Here is a 27,237-nt window from a genome sequence, read left to right on the forward strand (position 1 = left end):
TTTGGCGGTTCTCCTGCTGCACTGCTACTGCGCCGATTGCGGGAGGACCGCCAAGTCCGTGGTGTTCCCGGCCGCCGGATTCTTCTGAGTAGAATCCAGGATGGGCGGGCGGTGCTGTGGCGGTCTCACAGCAGCGGCTGTGTTAGGCTCATTGGAGTGACTTAACAGCAGACCGCCTGGGGGCACAACATGTGGCCCTCGCCATGCACCCCTAGAAACAGCAGGGGTCCCCGTTAGGGTCCCCTTAGTTACATCTCCACCACCTTTTTCATTGGGGGCTCCCCACCATGAAATGGGCACTGGAAATGCAACTCAATATATGCTACGCGGTGCTGCAGCGACACCGCCAGCATATTCCTGCCCCTTTCCGCTGCGTAACCGATGCAGGATCCTGGATCCCAGCCGACATGGCAATCCTGAGGTGGTCCGACCGCCACACTCGAAATACGGCCGGTGGGCCCACAGTGGTGGGGGTGGTCAGAACGCCACCATGAGTTCGGCGGTCCTAGGACAGCCGTACTTGTAATAAGACACTTAGTATATGATGACAAATGACCCCAAATACCAACGTGGTATAACAATAACAGAAGGTAAGTGAGCTTTGCTCCAAGTCATACTTAGGCAGGGTTGGCAATCAGCGTTTCAGACTGAAATCCAACCAAGCTGCTGAAATGCTGGGCGCCATTTCCCTATGGCCAGGAGTAACATTTGTGGCCCTTATGTTCCTGCAGCCAATGTTATCGGTCTTATTGCCAATGTTTTAAAGCAGTTGATAATTTCTATCTTTAGAATTTTTAATAAACATTCTTTAAGTAATGCTCAATCGTGTATGCTCATTGGTGGCACAGATGACATGTCGTGAAGCCACCTGTGCTACCCATATCATTTTAGTGAAATTGCTTTATAAAGGAGTCACTATATTTTCACAGCTCTGCAACGTGACTTCTTCAGTTTCCTCATTCTCTTGATGTCAGGGGCTTTATCCAAGTAGTTTGTTAGGGGGACCATATCTCTGTTTTCTGAAAGGTCTAAGCTTTTATCAACTATTTGTGTTACGATTCTGTGAAAGTTGTATACACGTTTTTACCACTGGATAAGGGTTGGTGAGTCCTTTGACTTAGAATAAGCGGGTATTCTTTGGGGAGCTGTGGCACAGAGTAGACCTAGGAGTCTGCTTTGGCTCTTGTTTAATGGGAGAGAGAGTTGAAATTTGTCAGTCTTTCAGCAAAGTGCTATTGCTTAGTTGGAACATCCTGAGGATGCAAGCGCAGTGGTGGCTGCCAGCTATGGGGTCTGTGGGTGTGGTCAAACCGCTACTGCCAGTGTTATGGTGTCCGAGTGGAGAGGCGGAGGGATGGAAGTTGAGGGCAGGAGGAAAAGAAAAATAAGTCACTTACGTGGCTTGCAATTCCTCATTCCTCCCAATCTTCTTCTCCACTCCAGCCTGGGCCCTGCCGACTCCCTTAACCAATCCTGACGATGCTGTGAGAGCAGCGACAGGATTGGATGAAGCAGGCTGGCTAGGAGCTATTTCAGGCCATGTAGTCCTGTGCTTGGTCTCCACCCAGCTATCTAAGACAGGTAGGTGGAGAGCTTCAAAGTGAGCATATCACTTTGGCCAGTGCAAGACAGCCGGCAAACTAACATGCACATTTTGGAGCATCCCGCCAGCCACTGCTCCTGTCCTCTGCTGCCAATCGACAGCTGAGGACATGGCCCGCATGTCTCTGGACTCAGGGAAGGCTGGCTGCTGCAGTGCGGTAAGTCAGAACGTCGGAAAAATACAATCTTTTCATTGCCATTTTTATTTTTCCTGCGAGGCTCGCCTCGGACGGGGTGGGGGAGGTGACGCTCTCCCGCCAAGTGCAAAAACTGCAACCGTTGCCAGGCCGGACTGGGAACCACAGCCAGCCCTGGCAAAGTGCTCAGCTGGCCCCCCTGCCTCCCCTCCCCTCCCCACTGCGGGGGGTTGGAGGTGCCGCAGAGTTCTTCCGATTTTGGTACAGGGCCAATTTTGCAGCTATACTGTGAAAACGGCTCTGTAACAAAAACGGCCCCCAGGGGCCCAAAACCGGCCTCCATCCGTGCGGCGCACCGGGGGATTGCCCGGTGCCCGCTATGGCCAGTCCGGCCCTGGCCGTTGCTTTATTGTCTAAACATCTCCGGCAGTTGGCACAAACTAGGAGCTTCGCATTGTAAAACTTATTAGGTGATCATGTTGCTCTTTCCATCATTAAATGTATTGACTGGGTAACTGTTCCTGATTCAGATCATTTATTTATTCTCTTCCAAAAGCAATTTAGCTCTTTCTCCTGAGTTAAGGTATTAAGGTTTTCTTGCTATGTTTGTGGAGTGGACACATTTGTTGAGGGATCTGAGTTGCTTTTTGAAAAAAACTTTATTTAACTTTATGGTGCAATATCATAAAATTAGCTAAACCATCAAACAATGATGGCGGGGAGAGTAAACACACTTTCGAGGCAGAAGTATAAACAAAAGTAACAAAATACAGCTCTACATAGGGCAGGTGAAATGTATGATGGAACGCAACCCATCATCACATCATCCAATATTTATTATGCTTTAAGCCACGATATGACAATATGAATATAAAAACCCCACAATATATGCTTAGATTCTTTGCACGAATAATTTAAATAGCCTTAGTGCATCCGATTGGTCTCACTGACCACCCCTGTTCAATCAAAAAGGCTCACAATGGCTGGCATAAATCTCTGGACTGCATACTGGGGGTAGAAGTTGAGCGTATAGTACTTTTTTTCATTATAATATAATATATTAAGTCTTTATACTACGTTGTGGCAAAAGGAGGTGAACCGCTGTCCTAACCCATAGCAACTCGCCTTTTGGCCAACAATGCAATGGCTACAAACCTGCAGCAGGTCTTGGGAATATCATGCACATACTCCAGGAGCCCCCACATAAGATCCGGCTCCATCTCTATTCCAGTTATCACTGCCAGGTCACGAAAGACCTGTATCCAGAGCTGGGCCACCAGCGGGCATCTCAGCACCAGGTGGAGAAAATCAGCCTCACGATGCCTGCAATTTGTGCAATATGCATCCATGAAAGGTCTCAAGTTCCTGAGACCATGAGGGGTATAATAAACCATATGTAGGAACCTATAGTGAATTGCTCTATGGCAGCCATTCATAGACAACTTCAGAGTTTGCTGCACATTGGACATTTGTCTACCGACGTTTTGTTCCCATCTTTCCTTATCATCATCATCAAAGAGGCTTTATTCGAGTATTTCTCATAAAAGCACAAAACATACATCAATTTAAAACATCATTAAATAGTTGCCTCGATCAGATAGGAATCAATTACAATACATAAAAAACGTACCAAAAATACATATGATTAAAATTGACACACTAAATCAAATAAGTTCCGTAAAACAATCCCTATATAAGCAGTCTCTCTACTATGGCTTTCTGCCTAATAGACCATGCCCACCCCAGAAATTTAGCTATTGCTATGGCGAGTGGCAAACAAGTGCTAGTGCAAATGATTCTCAGAGCTACTAAGCCACTAGCGGTACCTAGATTTTTACAGACAGGTATTAGCCAAATTCGCCTTGGGACGACATCTTTCCTTATCTTAAGCAGGACCCCAGACTGGTACCATAATGACATATGGCAGATTTTAGAAAACAGCTGTTTAGTTCTAGGTGCTGCAATAAGATATGAGTGATGTGTTAGCTACAGAGGCTGTCACAGAAATCCCTCGGGAGATGATAAAATGTCAAATTAAGCCTATAAAAAGATCTAATATCGCCCTGCTGGTAGGCTCTGCAAATTCCTCTAATATTAAAACCGACTATCGTGGAATAGCTTCCCTAACATAGTAATCCTTAAGGGCCTGTTTCACAAAGGTAAACGTAGACGTCTGGTCTAAACTTTGGCAAAATGTCTAACTTTACAACTTTGGGAATTCACAAAGGGCATTTACGAGTACTATCTTTATGTCCGCACTCGGGTGGATCTCCACTCTGAATGTGGATATAAGGATAGTACTCTTAAATGCCCTTTGTGAATTCCCAAAGCTGTAAACTTAGACGTTTGGTCTAAGTTAAGATTAAGCGCCTAAGTTTACCTTAGTGAATCGGGCCCTATATCTTTAAGTTGGATGCTGGCTCCCTTATCTATCGCAGGGGAATCAGGGGGTTGCCAATAAGGGGCATATGAGGTGAGTATAGTTGTGGTAACTCAGAATATATTACAAAACAGCATCATGCATTGACCGTATTTGTGACAGGATTGATATCTTTAGCAAATCGTGGGCCTTTTGGAACAGAGCACAGTCTATAAGGGTGAGGGGTCAGCTATGTCTATCTCAACCACAATGTGTTGTGGAGTTGGAGATGGTGGTTCCAGTAGTATGCTTACTGAGCTTTTGCGTAATTATAATAAAGAACGGGATCTAGCACATCAAATCCACACTCTTGAACTGGTAGGATAAATGTAGACTATTGAACCGTGAGCTTTTATTGGGTGGGCCCATATTAACCAGTGACTTCAGTATTGAGAAAAAGTGCCTAGTCAGTTGTATGGGAAAGTTATTAAACAAATATAGAAATTTGGGCATGATAACCATTTTAATCAAGGCAATTCTGCCAATCTTAGGCAATGGAAAACTTATCCAACTATGTATTTGACCAGTTAAACTAACAACGTCTCTGCCATAATTTTCCTTTTCTATAGAGTCGACATCTGGATGTGTATGATTCCCAAGGCATATAGTTAATAATACAGCAGAATAGTGATTACCTAATTGCGATTCGGAGAAAATCGCAATTAGGTAATCGCTACTTGAAATAATGATACATGTGATCCTACGTTAGTTGTTTTTTCTACTTGCACTGTTTCAATTAAATTAGCCAGCAGTCTAGTGGTGTTAGTCAAGAATTTGCTCCTAACAAATCCTGTTTGGTTTGGCTGTATTCATTTCCGAAGTACTTTTTCCAGTCATGAGGCAGGGGCTTTCAAAAAAGATGGTACATTCTGCATTGAGATAGGATGCTAATTCTTGCTGTTTTGCAGGACTTATTGCTCCTAGTGGACGGGGATGATATATGTTTCAGTTAATGTGCTTTCTGGGTATTTGCTGTTTGCAAAGTGATTTTAAAGGTTCAGCATTTTGGGTGCTGGTTCATTCACGAAGAGTAGATCAAATGTAGGTGATAACCCATCAGGCCAAGGCGCTTTGTTTTTCTTGAGCAGTGTATGTTATCACTCATCTCTTAATCTGTGAGGTCGTTTCCTAATGATGAGAGGTCGGGTTTCTATTTGAAGTTTTTTTAATTGGTTGAGAAGTTTAAGTCTTGCACAGTCTATGTTTTTTACTGATATATAGTTTTTGGTGGAGGTATTTAAATGCATGAGATATCTCTATTCTTGAATATAGTTTTCCCTCTGCAGTTCAAGATTTATTTATTTTTATTTATTTGTTTGAGATTTTTATTGCGCAACAATTACCCTTGGGTGTCTCGGCGCATGTGGTTAATCAGATAAGGACCAAATACACACCGGCTTACTGGTCAAATAACCATGTCTTAAGAAGCTTACGGAAGCCTACCAAGTTGGGGGCGGTTTTAATGCTGAGAGGGATGGTGTTCCATAGCTTGGGTGCAGCTACCATGAAACGCCTATCTCCCCAAGTCACTGTTTTAGTTCGAGGGACTGGGAGCATGTATATATTTGCGGATCTGAGCTGTCTTTTTGGGGTGTACAATTGGAAAGCCTCTCGTAGAAACCTAGGTCCTGTATTATGTATAGCTTTGTAGGCAATACATAATGCCTTGAATTTGATGCGGTTTTCCACTTTTAGCCAATGAAGCTGTCGAATTGCTATGGTTGTCGGATGGCGTCGGGGGATACCAAGCAAAATTCTGGCTGCCGCGTTCTGTATAGACTGAAGCTTCAGTAGGACTTGTTTTTGAGTATTCAGAAAGAGGGCATTCCCATAGTCCATTTTCGAAAATACCAAAGTTGTGATAAGGGTTTTCCCTGCTGATACTGGGAGATAGGGCATGAGTTTCCTTATTTTCTTCAAAACATAAAAGGCAGATGACACTACCTTATTTACGTGATGATTGAAAACCAGTTTACTGTCAAAAATGACTCCCAGGTTTCTGACCTTGGCAACAGGAACAGGCGGGGGGCCCATCTGGCTGGGCCACCAGATGGGTGACCATTCAGGGGATAGGTTGCCAAAGGTCATGACCTCGGTCTTATCTGAATTAAGTTTCAGACAATTTGTTGACATCCAGGCGCAAACGACCAGCATTGCTTCTTGAAATTTTGCTGCCACCACTGGACCATCTTTATGCACTGCCAGGACTAATTGGGTGTCGTCTGCGTAGGACGTCAGACGCAACCCATGATTTTTTATTATCCTCGCTAAGTCCGCTACATAGATATTAAACAGCGTCGGACTTAGCGAGGAGCCCTGGGGGACCCCACATGGGGTTGCGGAAACAGGAGAGTAAAAGTTGCCCAACCTTACTGTCTGCGTGCGATTGTTCAAAAAAGATGAGATAAGATCTCTTGCCACATCGACAATCCCTAGGGCTGTGACACGGTCGATCAAGATTGCATGATCGACCGTGTCAAAGGCCGCGGACAGGTCCAAGAGTATAAGGACTGCTGCTCCTCCTTGGTCCATGATGGATCTAATTTCATCAGATGCCTTTATAAGTGCAGTCTCGGTCCCATGGCCCTTTCTGAACCCAAACTGAGTATCGTCTAAGAGATTATGAGAGTCGACGAACTCCGAGAGCTGGTGGTTCATTAGGGCTTCACAGACTTTTGCTGGGAAAGGAAGACCCGCAATTGGTCTGTAATTGGCTGAGACTGCAGGGTCCAGAGATGTTTTTTTTAGCAGAGGTTTTATAACCGCATTCTTCCAGCCAACTGGATATATGCCAGTTTGGAATATAGCATTGCATATATCCGTGAGAGGGGAAGAGATTGCCTCATTTATGGCGTTCATCACCATCGGGGGACATGGGTCGAGCGGAGAGCCTGCCTTGGTGATGGCAATGAGCCTGCTAACCTTGTCAATAGTGACTGGCTGAAAGGAGGGGAAGATGGCATATCCACTATGAGCTTGATGACTTGTCTCCCTGTTCTCTCCTCTAGTGTTTACGGTAAAGGAAGAGTAAATATCCGCAACCTTAGTGGAGAAGAACGTAGCCAAAGAGTCACATAAGGTTTGTGAGGGTTCAATCCCAGGTCCTGATGGGGGGTTGGACAAAGTGTTTACCACCGAAAACAGCTCTCTCGCTGAATTGTGAGAAGTCTCAATTTGAGTGGAGAAGAAAGCCTTTTTTTGCGTAGTGATGGCCTTTTTATAAATTGCCAGAGCATCTTTATAAGATTGCTTTGCTACAGGGCAATACTGCTTGCGCCACCGCCTCTCCAAGTTCCTACAATGTTGTCTATGTAGCCTAAGCTCCTCCGTAAACCATTTTGCAGAAGGGGAGGTTCTGTTAGAGAAAATAAATTTCTCCGGGGCCACCTGATTAGCCGCAGGATACTTCGTATTTCTCATCCTATCGTTGGTTTCCACCAGTGTGATATTTTGCTTTAATGCTTGAGAGGTCATGATCTGCGGAAATGGATGATCTCGTATGGAACTCAAATTTGAGCTTGAATAGGGATTTAGTTGTTGTTGGGTGGTTGTCTTGTATATATTTGTTTTCCAAAATTCTAATTTATTTTCTATTAAGTCTCTTTATATGACTCTCATTTCTTTTTGTTCACCCACAAGATTATTTCTCCTCAAAAGGTTGCTTTATAGGCATCCTACACAACTTTTGGAGAGGGGTCAGGTGACATTGATGTGGAAGTAGCTGTAAATTGTTACTGACTGACTGACTGAATTATTTATTAAGCGCGCTATTGCTGAGGCGTCTTGGCGCTGAGGTGTGTGCGGGTAGTGCAGCATTCGCAGAACTAGATTACATATGGGAAACAAAGTCCAGCTTGATTATAAGTGCCATATTGAGGTGCATCTTGGTGGCAGAGGATTTTGACGTTAAATCGAATGATATTAAGATCGGTTCATAGTTTAAAATTGCCATTGGGAGAATATATGTATCTATTAGAAAATTGAACATTTTTGGTTTCAAAATAAGTTTTCTATTCTCATATGTAAGGAGTGCAGGTGAGAAAAGAATGTAAATTCCTCACCTTCTGGGTTTGCTCATGCCCAGAAAATCTATTTACTTTTCATCTCAGATTCTGTTTGAAATATTTGCAATATATCTAGCATTTGATTTGCACAATGCCATCTAAGTAGGTTTTCCACTTTCCACCTGGGATCAGGTTTCAGCAATGAGGGAGGGACATACTAAGGCCCTGTTTGGTCTTCCAAAATGTGGTATCACCAGAGGTTGGAGTATAGACTTTGAGATGTGTGTAGATTTGCCAGCTTCTATAGATGATAGACTCAATGACTATGATAGTCCGATTTAGTTGTGATAATTTAGGGTTTGAGTTTTTGTTTAAGAATGGCTTCACCATTTCCCCCTCTGCAATAAGAAATAAAATCACTTTATCTAATTTCCTTTCAGTTTAATTGATTCTTCTTCATTTAGGTGGGTTTCTTGTAGGAAGGCAATCTTGGTGTTACGCTTTAGCAGCTGAGTTAAGATTTTCTGTCATTTGATTGTTGTTGACTCCTTTTATATTCCATGATACGCATTTGACACACGTTTTAAGATATTTGACTGTGATGATTTGAGTGTGCATCTTGAAGCTGTACAATAACTGTATGTAGTTGTACCTAGCATCTGATGGAAGGTGATAGTGTCGAATGAGTAGGGGAGGAAAGATGAAATCAGATGTGTGTTGCTTTTGGATTGCTGATTTAGCTAGGTGACAGCCAATGGCATACTTTACGTTAAAGGACACAGGAACAATGACACTTTGTTGGTATCTAAGTGCAAGTGATATTCTGTATGAGCACTAAGCATCATCCTGAGAATTTATGCGTGTTAGGCTGGGCACAGTTTAGAGTGGTTATAGATTGCTTCAGTTACTTGGTCTCTTTTGATTGTTTTCCATTTCTTTGGCAGAAATTCCAGCAGATATTCTGGTTTCTCTGAGGTCTTAATTTGTCTTTGTATGCTATCTTGCATCTGTAAGGGTAGAGGATATGGACCCTAATGTTTTGGTGCCTCATAGTGGGTCTTATGTCCTAAGATGATTTTTTCCACCTTGTTGTGGTGGTTCCCGTGTTGTATGGCGTTTTAGGATCCGAGTGAAATTTCCTGATTCATGCCCTTATATAGTTACAATTCACATTGCCCTAATATAGGCATAGAAATCATACCCATATTTAGACATAGCCCATGCAGTCCAAATACAGGCATGGCTACTTCCACCCGTACCAAAAAACCACAACGATTTCTTGGAAAATCGGCTTAAAGCAGTCAGGGACATCCCCTTGCTTGAATATTGATTTGTCCAAGAACTCATGGAGTTTTCAAAGAACTACCATTCTCTTGGGGTTCTTTTCTGATGTTATTATTCCCGACTTTACGTAAAACTAGGCACCTTCAAGGTATAAATATGCCTTCACTTGCTCTAGCAAGGACACAGTGGTTCGGAGCAGCTCGACTATCTACTTGCCAGACGCAGCTCGCTATAGCAAGTGCCGAAGGAAGCCGACCCTCTAGCTGACGCACTGATCGAGAAGCTGTCCTTTCTCTCGCCAAGAATCCAGCTCCAGTGTTTCCAAGCTCCCCTTGCGGGGTGTTGGGAAATCGAGTCCGAGACAAGAGATACCAGACCTCCTTAATTCTAAACGATGGTATGGAGCTGATTAGACCCTAAGAGAAATCTTGGATAGATCCGTGGCAAAGAAACTAAACCTATACTACACCATACTTACTTCTTCCCTCGGACTAAGACTTAGGTTGGGGAACATTGGGGTAGGCGTATTTTAGAAGCACCAGTTGAGTACTTTTAGTCATTATTATTTATGTATGTATTTATAAATGGTTCAGAAACCATACAATGCTTTTACAGTATTATTTTATAATACTATTCTCGCTGTACGCATTATACTTTGCAGCTTGCATTACGATTGTAGCACTTCACTGTACTTGCATGAGAAAGAAGACTTTTTAATAAATCCTTTTATTGAAAACGCCCGTCTCTCTATTTTCTCTGCACCTCTGATGAAACGAAGCATGCACGATTGACTGAGTAAAATATCTATCTATTGTTTCCATGACTCTGAAGATATGTTTATTCTTGGGGAAACAAAGTTGTCATGTTTATGCAGTTGTCAGAAACGAATCCCTTCTTGTATATTCGAGAAAGTTTCTAGTGACCTCTGAGCTAGATGGCACTCACAATTAAGTTTAATATATTCGATAGAGACCTAATTGACCTCAATCCTAAGTCAAATCTATAGGATATATTATTCCAATGCGCAGAGCCCATTGGGGATATAGGAACTACACTACATGGAGCCCAACGTTTGCTAAGGCACTCATTTAACGCTAGATACTAGAGTAACTCAGTCATGCTTTTCACAGAGACCCTTTTTCCCTTAACCCCACTCCAGACGTCTGTCTGGAGTGGGTAAAAGGATAAAATATCCGCCATAACTGAGTAGGACGGCAATCCTATGTATTCATTTTTGGTTTGTTCAACATTTAAGGATACAGTGTTCCAAAATATTGTGCACCTTATCTTTGTTTCCTTGAAACTTGCTCTGCAAACTTTCATTAAACAATGTTGAATAACGACGGCAACAACGCGACCGGTGGAGCTGCAGCAACTGCAACACAACCGGGCTTAGAAGTTACAGGTTTCCAACAGAACGACCCGGATGCTATAATCATCCCGGAAAACTTAAGGAAAACCATCAATATAAAGCTTATAACAAATGGCCTATCATCAAGAGGTGGTAGGGTAATCTTTGTCATGGAGGCACATGATATTCTACAGACAGAGGTATTCTATTCATTGATTATCTTACCTGAAGCGAATCCAGTAATACATGTGTTTCACTTCCACAAAGAAGAGGAACCTCCAACCGAATACACGCCTTTCGAGGATGTTGAAATTCCACTAACATACCAAGAGCATGCACTCTCGTTTAAAGGCTCCCAACAACATCAAAATCACATTACCAGACTGGGTCCACTAGGTAGACCAGGAGCAACATGGCCGGTACTAGCCAACTATACACCACATCCTGCCATTGAAGAAATGACAGGTGTGGAACTATTAGTTCAACTGAAACAAATAATCAAAAGACATAGACAATTGGTTCAATATATCATGCGGACTCTAACAGTCCAACCTCCCATAAGGATTCCACAACAAACCCCTCACCAGGGGAACACAAATAAAATAACACCACAGACTATACAATCCGTCATTGGTAAATTGCCCGCAAAACAGGAACAAATTCCATTCTGGATAGCTCAAACAATTACTCAAATTGAGGCAGTATTTCCTGCTACTACCCCTCATGAGAAACACAGGATTTTAACAATCTGTTTACCGATGGGGATTGCACCACACCTGGAGGACTGTGACACTTGGGGTACAGTCTTTGCTGCAATATACACAAATAGACATGGTGCTCCGTCCATGACGGTAATACCAGATATCCTTAACCGCTTCCGTGCGGCGCCGATTCCGCCCCTGTGCTGGACATTCCAGAACAGGGTGCGGTCATGACGGAACCATTCCGTCATCAGCACAGCTCAGCCGTGACTGATGACGGAATGGTTCCGTCACAAGCATCGAAGGGGTTAAACAGATTCAAAATGAATACGGGGCAGAGCCTGCTTTAAATCTGGGTATGAAACTACTGAGAGATTTCAAACAGGTCTCAGCTATAATATTAGCTAATATTAAAGGTGAGGCAGCATCTGTGGCGATCCGCCAAAAATTAAGAGAATTTGATGTAACTGAGCAACCATATGAACTGGCCAGAATGGTAAACAACGTTTACAACGTGGTGTTTACACCGCAGTGCCTTTACAACGGTGCCATTACAACGCAAGTCGTTACTACGACTTGGGCTGGATGGCGCTGTTGGGCAAGGAATGTTGTAATTTTATATTCCAACACCTTCCCTACTGTTACGTGGACTGGTGTTGGAATATAAAATTATAATATTCCAAAATCCGCGCCCTCCAACGCAAGTCGTTGTAACGACTTGCGTTGTAATGCCTGCGTTGTCAAGTATCGCGATCTTTTAGATCGCGTTGTACTGACATACATCCGGCCAGAATTATTGAAAAATCCTATGAAGAACTAGGTAGAGATAGTTTGGGTGGGAAACCAGTCAAACTCCAACTAACAGAAAGTCCTGAAAAGGTCTTTATTAAAAACACTCTCACCACTCCTAAAAATAAGTTGGAGAAAACCAAACAAACTTCTAAAGAGAAGCATTCTCAGTCCCAAAGAAGGTCTCCTCAAAAGGAGCCCTCTGAAAAGAGGTATAACCTCAGGAACAGGGATATTTTGAAAAAACCTGATAGATATCAAGACACTGATACACGTTCCTCTCGTACCTTTCAGACTTACTCACAGAAATCGGAAAGAAGAGGACGGTCGAAACACAAGGAAGAATGCGTGAAGTCCAAAGACGATCAACACGTTCCGAAAAATAAGAAAGCTCAATTCACCAAAAAGAAGGTAACAGGTCTAAAAATCAGACATGCCAAGATTTTGAGGACACAACTCAGAACGGGGAGTGGGCCCAGACAATGCTGGACAGCGCAGCAGAAGTCACCATAGCTAGCAAGATCTTGAAGGATCATCTGGAGACAGTGGACTTGAATGAGTACATCCAAGTTGAAACTGCCGATCCCAGGGTTAGTGTACCCCGTAAGTTATATGAAATAACGCTCCGGATGGAGGGGGACATAACTAGGAAAATAAGAGCACTCTTTTGGGAGAAGCTCTGTAAGGGTTATGACATTCTTCTAGCTGAAAAAGACTGGCCACCTAATTTCGTCAGGGAGTGCCCACATGACGAAGACATCATTATGCCAGCCTTCTCCAATCACATTCCAATTCACATAAAATACACATATGCCAGAAAATGGGCTGTAGCCCAGGCACCAGCATTATATAAAAATCATGTAGGATGGAATGAGGATTCTCCTCGCCATAAAATCCAGTTAAAAACTCAACCAACTGCACAAAGGCAGTATCCAGTTACGCAAGAAGCTAAAAAACAGGTCAGGGAATTATTAGATCAACTTGAATACCAAGGGGTGATTGAAACATGCACCTCGTCAATGAATAATCCTTTGTTTCCTGTCTCCAAACCAGACAATACATATTGTCTCATTTTGGACTACAGACAGTTAAACTCTTGTTGCAAAACCTTTGCAGTACAAAATGCACACAGTGCACCACTAATGAATAACATTGTGCGTAAAAAATATAAACCACATTAGATATGTCTAATGGTTTCTTCTGTCAAAACATTGCACCTGAAAGCGCTTTCTCAATTATGGGGACACAACGTCACTTCTGTCGTCTCCCCCAGGGATTCAAGAATAGTCTGGGGTTATTTTCAGCCAGAGTAACAGTTACTACAAATGTATGATGATGAGGCATTATCTTATGTCGAAGACATCTACCTAACAGACGATGACTTGGACAGGCACTTGAACAGAGTGAATACAATTATACTTGGCTTCGCATCTGAAGGGTATAAATTCAACTTTAAGAAATCAAGAATTGCCCACCTCAACGTCCTTTTTCTAGGATACAAGTTATCAAGTGAAGGCAAAAGCCTGGCAGCCAACCTTTTAGAAAAGTGTGCGCTGCTCCAACCTACAAAAACGCTGAGAAACTTACAGTCAATTGTAGATTGCCTAAATTTCGGAAGAACATACATTCTAAACTACAGAGAAAGGGTTAAACCTCTCTACGAATTAATCAAACCTGATTTCAAAACAACTAATTGGACTCAAAAACACACAGAACGTTTGCGTTCAGTGCAAACAGACATGTTAGCAACAACACATTTACAAACTCGCGTAAACGTACACAATCTTGTAATCCGAATCATCCCAGGAAGATGCAGATTCACGTACATAACCTTTAATAAAGGTGAAAAAGTACCTATTGCTTATAATTCACACTTGTACACACAAGCTGAAATTAAATTCACTGACAGCAGTTCAAACTGCAGAAGCAAAAGAGAGAGCCCTCACACAGGGAAAACGCATAATGGTCGTTACTCCTGTACCTGCCTTAGAGGCAGTGACAAAAGCTAGCATTCAAATGCAAAGGCACTACATCCAAGATGGATACAATGGGTAAATTCTCTTGCTGCAACAGACGTTGAATATGTTTTTGACCCCTATTTGAAAACACAATAATTTGTACAATACGAACAAGAATGTCCTCTGCCTAATGAGAATCTGCCTCTAGAAAAGTATGAATGTATAATTTAGACAGACGGATCAGCACAGCCCACAATTGGTGGTAAATAAGCGTATAGTGCTGCATGCGCGATCGTAAAAGGTCGCTGGCGCGATGGTAAATTCCGACCTATGGTCACAAAAACACAATCTCTCGGAGACTGTACAGCTCAGCGAGCTGAACTAAAAGCATTCAAGATGGCACTTGAAAATACTGATCGCGAATTCCCCACACTTATAGTGTGCGATTCTTATTACTGCGTTCAATCTTACAATGAATACTTTCAGAATTGGATTCAAAACGGTTTCAAAGATTCAAAAGGTGGCACAATCAAGCATAAGGTTCTTTGGGAACAAGTAGTTCAGTTACAAAAAGAACTACAAAAGACTCACGTGATCCATACACTGAGTCATCAGCGTGATGGCGTTCACGTTGCAGGGAATTCACTGGCTGATGAAGCCACGAAGGCAGCTGTGCAAGCGGCTTCCGTAGCTGCAATCACTCTTTCGAAAACAAAAATAGATAGCGAAATAATGCAGGCCGTCACCTCTTCCAACAAAGACAGCGGTAAAACATTAACAAAAGGGCTATCCACTCGAATATTCATACATAATTGATGCCAACTCCATTCCTTTTGCTCGAATTCCTGGAGTGGGGGATAGAGAAATTCCAAACAGGAGACGTAGAGTAGCTTTGATACCCGAAGCACATTTGGGAGAGGGTCTGATACATCAAGGGATCTCTAAATCTATACTAGAATTAAAGGAGACGTACTGGTGGCCAGGGATGAATGCTCACATTCACAAATTTGCAATTAATTGTCATGACTGCAACAGCTATCACAGCAAGCGCCTTGAGACCTCACGGTGAAAAGTCGCGCTATATAAAAATCTTTGACTTGACTTGACAAAGAACGCCGCCAGATACCTGTCTACAGTATAGCCAGCCCAGTACAGACACTGTTGTTAAACAGCATTAGACTATCTACACGCAGACGTCCCTATGGACAAATGCGGTCCCACAACTATTAGGACATATTCATTTGGATGTGGTCTCAGCGCTCGGCTGACGCCCAAACTGTTATAAAATATTTGCGAGTCTTTATCGGCACATACGCAGTTGGCACGCTACATTCTGACCAGGGTCCTGCGTTTAGCTCCAAAGCTTACAAGGAGGCCATGGCCAATCTGGGCGTTGCATTGCGGTATTCTAGTCCATTCCATCCTGAGGGAAATTGGGTTGTGGAGAGAAAAAAACGGGACATAAAGCAATCTATAACAGCTAGGGTATTAGACTTGGGTGACGGGGGGTGGGTCAAACATCTAATAAGTGTCCAACGTAGTCTTAATAATCTGCCAAGAAGTTCTCTGGGGGGAATCACTCCAAATGAAATCCTTTTTGGTACTAGAATGATTGTCCAGGACCTTGATTGTCACACTTCAGTGGTAGAACAAAAACTCTTTGATATCAAAGACCGTTTGGCTGTTTTGCAGGACTTAAATGAAACAAGGAGAAGTCAAAGCAACACATTGCAGAATCCAACGACCACTGAAGGAGAACCACACGTCCCAGCAAGGCCTGCTTGGATTCCAAAGATTGGGAAACTAGTCAGAGAAAAGATCGCGGACAAGAAGGAATTTGAGCCTTCTTACAGACAACCAGTACCTGTGTTAGCAATCCACGGATCGAGAACAGTGTTACTGCCTTGTGTCCATCGACCTGGTAAAACCACATTATGTGGCCAATCATAAGTAGTAGGCCCAGTGGACTTCAAAGATGTAGCAGAAGACCAAATCTCCCTACTATCCAAAAGGTTCAAACTGAGAGACTCATCACCTTCGAGGAATCTGCAGTGCGAAAAAAAGGACTAAGCAATAAAGCAATGGAACTTGTGCCTCTTGAGACCCAAATAACAGTTCGTCAAGACACTCCTGTCCACAATGAAATAGCATCTGACTATACTAGTATGACAAGTGTTCAAGTAGCTCCAGCTATTTCAAATAATCGTGATGCAATACCAACCATTGACAGAACTGCCTCTGGCTATTTCATTAACTTTAATACGTTTTCCGAGGATCCCAGCGAACCTGAAACGGCACAAGCAAATAAAACTTTTAAAGAACATGCAACAGAACTTTTTCATCAACTGGAAAAGGGATGTATGACATTACAACGCATGCTTTTACCACGCATGCCTTTACAACGCGGTATTTACAACGCATGCCTTTACAACGCATAGCGCTTTGGGGTGCTGGATAGTGAATAGTTTTATTTAATATTCCAACTCCAGTCCCCCTGGGTAGTAGGGAAGGTGTTGGATAGTAAATTAAATCTATTCCCTATCCTAGAGCGCCCCCCAGGGCAATGCGTTGTAATGGTTTGCGTTGTAAAAGTTGCTCGTAAAGGCACTGCGTGGTAAAAGTTGCGTTGTAAAGGATGTTTCCCCTGGAAAAGACTTATCTGGTTTCACCATGGGTTAAACTTTGGATTGTGCTAGGCGTACTTTTTCTCCTACTTTGGCTGATTCTTGTATTAAGTTTGGGAATGCTGATAAATGGAAGATATAGTAATATGGACACAGTAAGTAAGAACATCGACTTACTCCTCAAGCCACACAAATCATCTCATCGTGAACAAAGAGACTTGACATCAGTGAACATCACAGCTGTTCCTATACCTGGTGGTATAGCTTGGGACATAACTGATTATGACATCTTTGGTCCTGCAGAGCTGTTGAAGATTGTACACCAATTCAAGGTTTCCTTGAGTGACTTTGTTTCACCCAGCACATTTTCTGATGATTGGGACTTTGAGACTGTTAATAATATGATGTCAGACTTAGAGATGTCTGCAAAATGTACAAAACTTGAATACTTAGAAGGTTCACCAGATTATGAACAAATGCACTGTTATAATACTATGGTCCTCATTATTTGCACAAATCTGCAAACCCTGGAAATGTTTATACTTATAATCAATGGGAACATTGTCCAACGCTACCAAAGGGTAGCTCAAAAACATTTTATGAAACATTTCCATACTTCTCAGGTTTTAATGTCTCAAACCTGGAAACATTTTACTTTAAAAATGTTAATAAGACAGGAATGAAAAGTATGTTGACTAATACTAAGCAAATGTATTCTGCGGCTTTTATGCTCAGCTGTCCACATTAGGTTTTGACTTTTGGAGCGACAACATTGAGACAAAAACTGTCTGGGGCACAAAAGACTGGCAGGTGCAGGGAATAGAAGCTTTATTTCGAGCCTGCATTATCCCTGAACAAATAATGTTTTTGAATGAAACTGTTCAACAGACATCCTGTATTGGACTAGCCAAGATAAAGGATTTAACTAAACCGTCCATACCTACACCTACACCTGATAGTAAAAACACTACAGAAGGAGGGGTCGACGTAAAAACAATTTTCTTACAAACAGAACTGATCCGGATTGAAAAGAATGGTTAATCTGGCCCACAGACACAAACAACTGTCAAGATAGATTCCTGAATAAGACACAAGGGTTTATATTCACTAGGCCAGATCCAAGATATGTCCAGAGACAACATCCAGGGATAGTAACAACATACAGTGTAGGAAAACTGTGCCTTGAGTGGCTACACAAATCCACACTAAAAGAGATAAAACAACACTTATCTTTACTTAAAGATGGCCTTGATTAGAGGAACTTCTTACAAGGGCCTCCTAAACCGCATCATAAACGTTTTATATACGCTGGTATATATGCCATTTATAAAGAAGCTTGGAAAGCGACACAAGCAGAGACGAATAAGAGAAATTGATCGTATTAATTTAGAGAAATCTCTCTCTGTAGTTGACAATGGGTTAACGACTCTGTCATCCAGAATTTATTCTTTGGACAGCATAGTATCCTCTGCCATAGACATAATGGAACAGGACTTGCTCATGCTACAGCATGGTCAGTCACAATTACGTTCTATAATGCTGTTAGGCTGGACTTTACAAAATCTTCGTTCTGGATATGTGCCATGGCGTTTAATCAACACCACGTCATTGTTTTCTGTATTTAACCTTACAGATAAACAAATCAGTTTGGCACAAAGAGGAGCAGACTATACGGTGCTGAGCATTGAAAAACTGGAAAGATTACCATTAACTGTTTTGGAAAAACCTGCAACAGAATGGCTAATACACGGAACAATTTTCCATTTTCAGTGTTGTTTGAAACATATACCAGCTGGCGTATGTGAAAGGTTGGGTAAAGAATACATCAAGTCAACCTGGGATTTACCATATACACACAGATGTTGGAGTGAGGGAAAATAAGTATTTCTTAGTGGTATGAACTGCAAAAGCGCACTAAGCGGTACACTTTTATGTCAGGGTATTAACTTACACGGAGCCTGCGACGGTTCTTCAACCAATTTATCCTGCCACCTGCAAGGTTCTCCAGCTGCAGTGATAGATCCAATTTTTAGGCAGCTTTCTAACGGAAGCTATTTTATGTTGAATGATCACAGCTGCTGTGGAATGTTGCCAGGAATAGCCTATCTCGTAACTGTGTTGGCCAGGGTCACATGTTGTATGCAAGTATTGTTTCCTAAAACCAAGACAGACGGGGAGTCGCCGTTATGACGTTCACTGAACATCTCTTCTATACGAATTGATACTTTAAGCAGAATGAAAGCCATTCTTTTACAAAAAACTGTGCCACTGACCTCATCCGAAGAGACGTATGAACTACAAATTGCAAGGTCCTCTGCAGAGATACATGCCCTTTTATCCACAAACTGCCCCAAACATTTCACAGAAATGTTAGGTCGTATCTTAAACATGTCTGACACCACTAGTATTGAACATGTATTTAAGACAGTTTTTTCGGGACTGTTAGCACCCTTTGAAGCAGTCCTTGGCATATTTCCAAACTTCGTGCACTTTGTGTTCGGCGGCCTGCCTCTCATTTTGGGACTCGTAGCAGGAATACTATTTTTGTTCCTTCTGCTCCGATATGGCAAGTCCAGTCACCAGCGACACCAAGATTCCCTTAGAGAACACTCTCCTGGCAATGAAGTGTCGTGAGCGCATGATACAGATTCTGGGCTTGGCTCGTTTAAGAGATCTGAATACCACGTGGTTTCTATCATTCCGACCAATCTGGCAAGATTGCATCTTACCTGTTCTACGATGCCTGCAATGTGGAGAAGAATGCGTGTTGGGCATCTGTCTGACACTCCCATCAGTCCTGCCAATGGATGTTGATACTTTGCTTGGGTCGGTAACGGCCCATGCATTGTGTTGTCCCCAGCGGCTACCAATCCTGATGACGGCATTCATTGAGGTCTCACAGACGCAAACTGCTGACAGTGAGATACGTGGATCGACAGGCACACAGGTACCATCTCCATCTCCTTCGAACATTGCTAATGCGGCTAACGCTGACGGCGATGCTTCACATTTTTGTGCAATCGGTCTACTTGACGAAGTGGTCCAACTCTCACCTACTGTGGTAGACAAATTCTTTACCAGCTTAGAAGATTTGATGTTTTCTCCAAACAATGAGACTGACTTGAAATTAGCACACAGAGTTTTATGGACTCTGTATTCGTCCTTCACTTTTCAAAACAAAACTTCTAACTTTAGAACTCTATTTTTTCAACAATTTGACTTTTTCCCCAATTTTTTTTGGGGGCACAAAGTAATTTGCTTAGAGTAGAACTATTCATAGAGAACAAGAATTCTTTGAATACTTCCAAGAGACAATATTTGAACTTGTCCACAACTAAAACAATTCATATATTATGTCATGGAATGGTCTCAACTTTTTTCTTGTGTATTTAAGAGCCATTTCATAAATGTACTTTCACGATTAATTCGGATAGCATTTCCAATGTCATACTATATGCTTTGAATGAAAACATTGCTTTTAAAATGTGTTCAGCACAAATGCTCATTTTCGTGTACAACCAATACCTATGCATTTTTTATGTATTTTGGGTGGGTTTTAAACACATGTTTAGATTTATTTTATGTGCTTAGAACTTAGTAATGTCGTACATAATAAAGTGGAGTGGGTGTTGTATGACGTTTTAGGATCCAAGTGAAATTTCCCGATTCATGCCCTTATATAGGTAGAATTCACATTGCCCTAATATAGGCATAGAAATCATACCCATATTTAGACATAGCCCATGCAGTCCAAATACAGGCATGGCTACTTCCACCCGTACCAAAAAACCACAATGATTTCTTGGAAAATCAGCTTAAATCAGTCAGGGACATCCCCTTGCTTGAATATTGATTTGTCCAAGAACTCATGGAGTTTTCAAAGAACTAACATTCCCTTGGGGTTCATTTCTGAAATTATTATGCCCGACTTTACGTCAAACTAGGCACCTTCAGTATATAACTATGCCTTCACTTGCTCTAGCAAGGACACGGTGGTTCGGAGCAGCTCGGCTATCTACTTGCCCAACGCAGCTCGCTACAGCAGGTGCCAAAGGAAGCCGACCCTCCAGCTGACGCACTGATCGAGAAGCTGTCCTTTCTCTCGCTGAGAATCCAGCTCCAGTGTTTCCAAACTCCCCTTGCGGGGTTTTGGGAAATCGAGTCTGAGACAAGAGATACCAGAGCTCCTTCAGTCTAAACTAAGGTATGGAGCTGATTAGACCCTAAGAGAAATCTTGCATAGATTCTTGGCAAAGAAACTAAACCTATGCTACACCACACTTACTTCTTCCCTCGTACTAAGACTTAGGTTAGGTACATTGGGGTAGGGGTATTTTAGAAGCACCAGTTGAGTACTTTTAGCCATTATTCTTTATGTATGTATTTATATGTGGTTTAGAAACAAAACAATGCTTTTACAGTATTATTTTATAATACTATTCTCGCTGTATGCATTATACTTTGCAGCTTGCATTACGATTGTAGAGTTCACTTTACTTGCATGAGAAAGAAGACTGTTTAATAAATCCTTTTATTGAAAACACCCGTCTCTCTATTTTCTCTGCACCTCTGATGAAACGAAGCATGCACAATTGACTGAGTACAAGATCTATCTATTGTTTCCACGACTCCAAGGATACGTTTATTCTTGGGGAAACAAAGTTGTCATGTTTATGCGGTTGTCAGAGACTAATCCCTTCTTGTTTATTCGAGAACGTTTCTAGTGACCTCTGAGCTAGCTGGCACTCACAATTAAGTTTAATATATTCGATAGAGACCTAGTTGACCTCAGTCCTACGTCAAATCTATAGGATATATTATTCCAATACGCAGAGCCTATTGGGAATATAGGAACTACACTACACCGTTGCATCCTGTGTAAAGCATAGTTGTTGGCCTCCCAATTTAATTTTATTATTTTTCCTTGCTGCATCTATGAAGACCGGGGTTTGTGTGGTTTCCAACAAATATATAATTCCACTCTGTTTTGTACAGTATAATTGTTGGCTTCCCTATTTCATTTTATTCTTTTTCTTGCTGTTTCTATGATGATCGGTGTTTGTGTGATTTCCAAGAAATACATAATATGGCTTGTCTGCCTTGTGCAGTAAAGGCATTGGCCCTTGCATTTAATAGTATTCTATTTTTTTGCTGTTCTTATGATGATCTGTGTTTGTGTGATTTCCAATAAATACATTATAATGCCTCTCTGTTTTATGGAGTTGGATAGGGGTCCAGTTTTTTGTACTCTTTATATAATTTATCGTTTTTCTTGTCATATTTTTGGCAAAAGATTGTTCAAGAACTTAATACATCCTCTTATTTTCTTTCCCTCAGGAAATTAAAATATTTGATCACTCTGGGTAGCCTCTCAAGTTTGTCTATTATGGCTTAGTTATTACAATGTAACTTTTCCTTGTTGTCTAGTTTCCCCTCGGTTGCTTGTAGTTCAATTGATGTAGAGGTCATAAATGGTTTCACTGACTTCATTTCTGCCATAGTATCTGCTTATGCGGGTTCTCTCGATTGTTTGAGTGGGAGTAGAGGATCCCTTTTCAGTCTTTTGTTACTAATCTTAGCTATGTTGTTAGGGGCTTTTTGATACGATTTGCCCGTAGTAGTGGGTGGACTTCATCTTTCGTGTTCATATGTTATAGAATCTCCTTTGTTGCTTGAATCTGACATTGCTGTGTGCCTTTAATCGAGTTGGCTGTGGCAACATTGATGTGTTGTTTGGGACATGCCTGTCCCTTTCTGCATTTGTGCTTGCCGTTTTCTTTGGGGGTTTGTTGTGCTGTGCTTTAGCATATTGATTTTTTATGTATTTACTTTGTTCAGCAGGCATTTGGTGATAATAAGCAAGGGATAGACAGAAGAAATTGGAACTCAAGTCTGTTGAATGAGTTAGAGCTAATACCTGTTGTGCACTCAGGTGACACCCTGTTGGTTTCAGATCAATAGGGGTATCAAGACAGAGCCTGTCCTCACTCTCATGCCACGTTCTTCCACTTTTCCCTATTTTCTACTGATATTGACAGAGCTATTGCAGCCGCTGGAGCCACTAGCACAGGTGTTATCAGTGGGATAAACAGAGGCTCTGGTGCACTGAGTTTGCTATGGTTTTGCCTGTTGAGGTGGTGCTTGTTCTGCATACCTGTGTGCCTGCTCAGTGCGTATAATATTGTGTCCCTTCCCAGCAACTTTTCGATTTTGCTTTTGGCTTCTCTTACCACTTTTGGGTTGTCTTACTGTTTGCTGTTTGGCTTCCCTTACTGCTCTACGGTCTGTCCTGCACTCTGAGCAACATCATTATTGCTCTCAAAAAGAAGCACAGCCTACCTCTGCTCTTCTTTTCATCTTTTCTCTTGGTCCTCCTACCCCTTTTTTTCATTACCCTTTTCCTTTATACTGCAATGTGGTTCAGTAGGGAGCTGCGCAGACGAAGAGGAGAGTTGACCCAAGCTGTTATGACCGTTATGGCAGAGCCTGTCTTCTTGCCACACCCTCATCTTCACCTAGCCCTGCACTATCATCTGTGTTCAGTTCTGATTCACCCAGGTGCCAAAGGTGTATTTCCTCTAAGCCAGAGCTCAATCTGTGATCAGACCAAAATCTATATAGATCATGATGTGAGCTGCTGCTCCTATTTCTGCCATAGGACCTCATTTTCATTCCTCACATTCACAGGGGTATTAACAAAGGTAACTTACACATGTGGGTAATTTACATATGTAATTTACTCTTTCACTTTTAAGTAACTTTGGGGCATATTACCAAGCAATAGCGATAATTATCGCTATGCATGGTTAGTGGCTAAAATTATATCGCCGCGCTCCGACGTTTTTTACCGCTGAGATACCTTGATATTATCAAGGTTTATCTCAAAAGCGGTAAAAATCGTCCGAAATGCATGAATATCGCTGAAAAATCAGCGATATTCATGCATTACCGAGCTAATGCTCTTAGCCATGTTATCCACCTACCATTGGATAACATGGCTAAGAACTGCTCTGGGCAGGCGTTAGCTTTTGGAGATAATCGCCCTTAGCGCGATTATTTCCAAAAGTAGGTAATAGGAGATAGCTATGTTAGCGACTGTTTCCAGTCGCTAACATCTTGGCACGCCCACTTTGCATGTCATTAGCGATAAATATCGCTAACATGCAAAATGGGCCCCAAGATGATCGCAATCTCCTACTAGCTTTCGCTAACTGGTGTTAGAGACAGCAAGGTAATAGGGCGATAAAATTAAGGCCCTTGGTAATATGCCCCTTTGTTACTTTGGCTAGTCACACAATTTGATAGTAAAGTTACTTAGAAGTGTAGACTTATATGACTTACACCCCATGAAAAAGGGGGTAAAGCCAAATTTATGAGTATAAAAGCTATGGCTGCCAAAAAAGAAATAGTAGTCGAGCATCACACATGGCCAACCAATGGTACTGCAACACCTTCCCATAGGCAATAATGGAGGTAGGAATTTAAAACAAAACCCCATAGGAAATAATGTTTAATTAAATTAAATTATTTAAAATAATAAAAAATGTACATTCATATAATTTAATTAAAAAATATTTTCTAGGGGCATGGCCTAACTGGCGAAGATGGCGGTCGCAGCTTGCTAAAGCTCCGACCAGCCAACTAATATCCTTCGATAATATCCTGCCCTCGGACGTCCCCTGAGCTGTGCCCTGTGCCGGAGACCCACACAGCATCTGCCGGGTTCTCTGAAGCGGGCCAGGGGTCCGGGTGAGTGGCGGCGAGGGCAATCGAAGTCCCGCAGTCTGAGGTGGCCCAGTCGGGGTCAGCAGAGGGAGAGTCGGGGCCTCGATTTGTTGGCCGGGCCGGAAGCGGAGGCCCAGAGGCCGGCGTGGTGCTGGCGGGGCCGCCGGGGGCGGAGTCAACCATGTTGCGGAGAAGTCCCGCGGTTGCCCTCACCCATCCGGAAGTCTTGCGACGGAGGAGTCCTGAGTGGCAGTCGGTGGACGCCGAAAGGCGAAGGGCCTGTCCAAGGGGCGGCCCGGTAGTGGAGACCAGGACGGGCAGAAGCTCCGGAGCGGGGGTGGCAATTTTGCGAGGATCGGAGGAGCAGCGGTGAGGGGGTGCGCAGGCTGTTGGGTGCGGCGGCAGTCGGGGGCTGCTAGCGGGGGCTGTCTCCCCCCCTCCCCCCTCTACATATTCTACGGGCCTGCCCTGGAGACATTAGGGGGTTCGGCGGCCGAGTCGGGCCGCGGAGACAGCAGCGGTGCAGTGAAGGGGGGACAGAGCCCCCCAGGACTTCGACACCCAGTCTCTCGCCCTGGGCTGCCGGTGGAGGAGTAGCTGTTTAGAGCGGGCGGTGTGACAAGTGCACTGGGGCGCCATCACGGAGCAGCACGGTGCAGCCCCCAAGAAAGGGAAAGGTGGTCCAGCTCAGGCTTCCCCCCTCTGGACCGTGGTGCACTTAGGCCTCTCTAGCCTCAGAGTCATTGGCTGAGCCCGGGAGGGGCCAGGGTCCGTGGCGCACGTCGGTGGTCGGGTCGGGCCACGGAGTGGAGGATCAGGGCCCTTGGGGGAGAAGGCAGGGGAGCATTGGCAGACATCTGGGCTATCCTCGAGGCGGCAGCCACCTGCTGGGGGGCTTGGAGAGACAGATCTTGCACTGGGCCCGGTGTCCTGGATTTTGGGCTATACTGGTGCTCGGCGGCTCGACAGTCGCTCTTGAGGGCATACCAAGCAGGACACCATAGACAAATTCACCGGAGCGGGTGCGGCAGCAGGAGCTGCAGGATTGCAGGGCCAGATACCGGACAATGCGGCGTTAATGGCAGCCATCACTCAGTCTAGAGATATGCTGGATGCGAAGATTGGGGCTGTTGGTTCAGACGTCATGCTGCCGCGGCAGGATTTGCGCAATGCAGTTGATCGCATTGCAGAGACGGAGGCCCGAATATCGGAGGTGGAAGATGATGTCACGACCCTTAAAAAGAAGGTGGCAGCTATGGAGAAGATTCAGAAGGGGCTGGCGCTGCGGCCTGAGGATGCCGAAGGGAGGGCTTGGCGCAACAATCTCCGCTTCGTGGGATTTACGGAGGGATGCGAGGGAGATAGTGTGGAGCCTTTTCTGACACGATGGCTGGAGGGCTGGCTTCCCCCTGATGCCCTCTCCTGCTGCTTTGTGGTGAAGCGTGTTCACAGGGCCCTAATGCAGAAGTCCCCTCAGGGGGCACATCCCCGGCTGATCATCGCCAAATTCTTGAACTATATGGACCGCGATACTATCCTGAAGCAGGCAAGGGCTAGGGCGTCTCTCACATGCGACAACGCCAAGATCCTCATCTTCCCAGACTACACGCGCCTGGTGCAGCAGCAGTCCTTTTTAGCGACCAAGGCTCACCTTTGACAATTGAAGATCCAGTATGCGCTGGTGTATCCAGACCGCCTGAGAGTGGTCTATAGGTCTCGCACTTTGTTCTTTGACTCGCCGGAGGAAGTCTTTACATGGACCGATGAAACTATGAGGGTGCGGGTTCACAGACGGCGCTCGCTGTCTGGCTCGGCCCCCGGCCGGGGGACCGGTTGCTGGAGAGACAGGCTTCAGCGGACTGATTAACCGGCTCTACAGGGACCCAAATCCTGGTGAATGTATCTTGACATCCGAATAGGCACGTGTTGGGCTGGGTACCCGGTCACGTGGTGGTGGGCAGGAAGGGGTGAGGCCCTAAGGGTTATGGGTGGTCAGTTGGGGATCCATTGGAAGGGTTGGTACTGGTCCCCCAGTTGGGGACCTGGCTCCTATCTGACCGCGACAGATGCTTCCTTGTTTAGGAGGTATGGGTTGGGGGGAGAGGGAGGTGTTGGGGGGGTTTGTTTTGCTTGCTTGATTGCGCATTCATGCCGGTTACTTGGAACTCTTGCTGTATCTTGGAGAACACATACGTATGTCCTAAGAATGTTTCTTTTTTGACATGCCTGGTACGGAGGCTGAACGGCGGATGACCCCTGGATCCATGTGTGTGGTCAGTTGGAATGTCAGGGGGGCATTGGATAAGGTGAAGCGGGGAGCTCTTCTTCAGTACGCTAAGAGGGCTGGGGCCGATGTGCTCCTTCTTCAGGAAACACACCTATTAGGCACCAAAGCCTTATGCCTCCAACGATATGGATATCTTCAGGTGTTTTACTCGGGGTTCATGAGAGGCTCGCGTGGTGTGGCGGTGTTGATTCATCGTAGGGTCCAGTATGAACACAAGAGACTTTGGTCTGACGCGCAGGGACGGTGTGTCTTCGTACAGGGCAAAATTGGGGGAGAGGTAGTGATCCTGGGAAGCGTATATGCACCGCCGCCACTACAGTGGTCCCTGGTGGAATGGCTACTAACACTATGGGGGG

Source organism: Lissotriton helveticus, chromosome 4_1 (assembly GCF_964261635.1).
Source record: "Lissotriton helveticus chromosome 4_1, aLisHel1.1, whole genome shotgun sequence".
Taxonomy (NCBI): domain Eukaryota; kingdom Metazoa; phylum Chordata; class Amphibia; order Caudata; family Salamandridae; genus Lissotriton; species Lissotriton helveticus.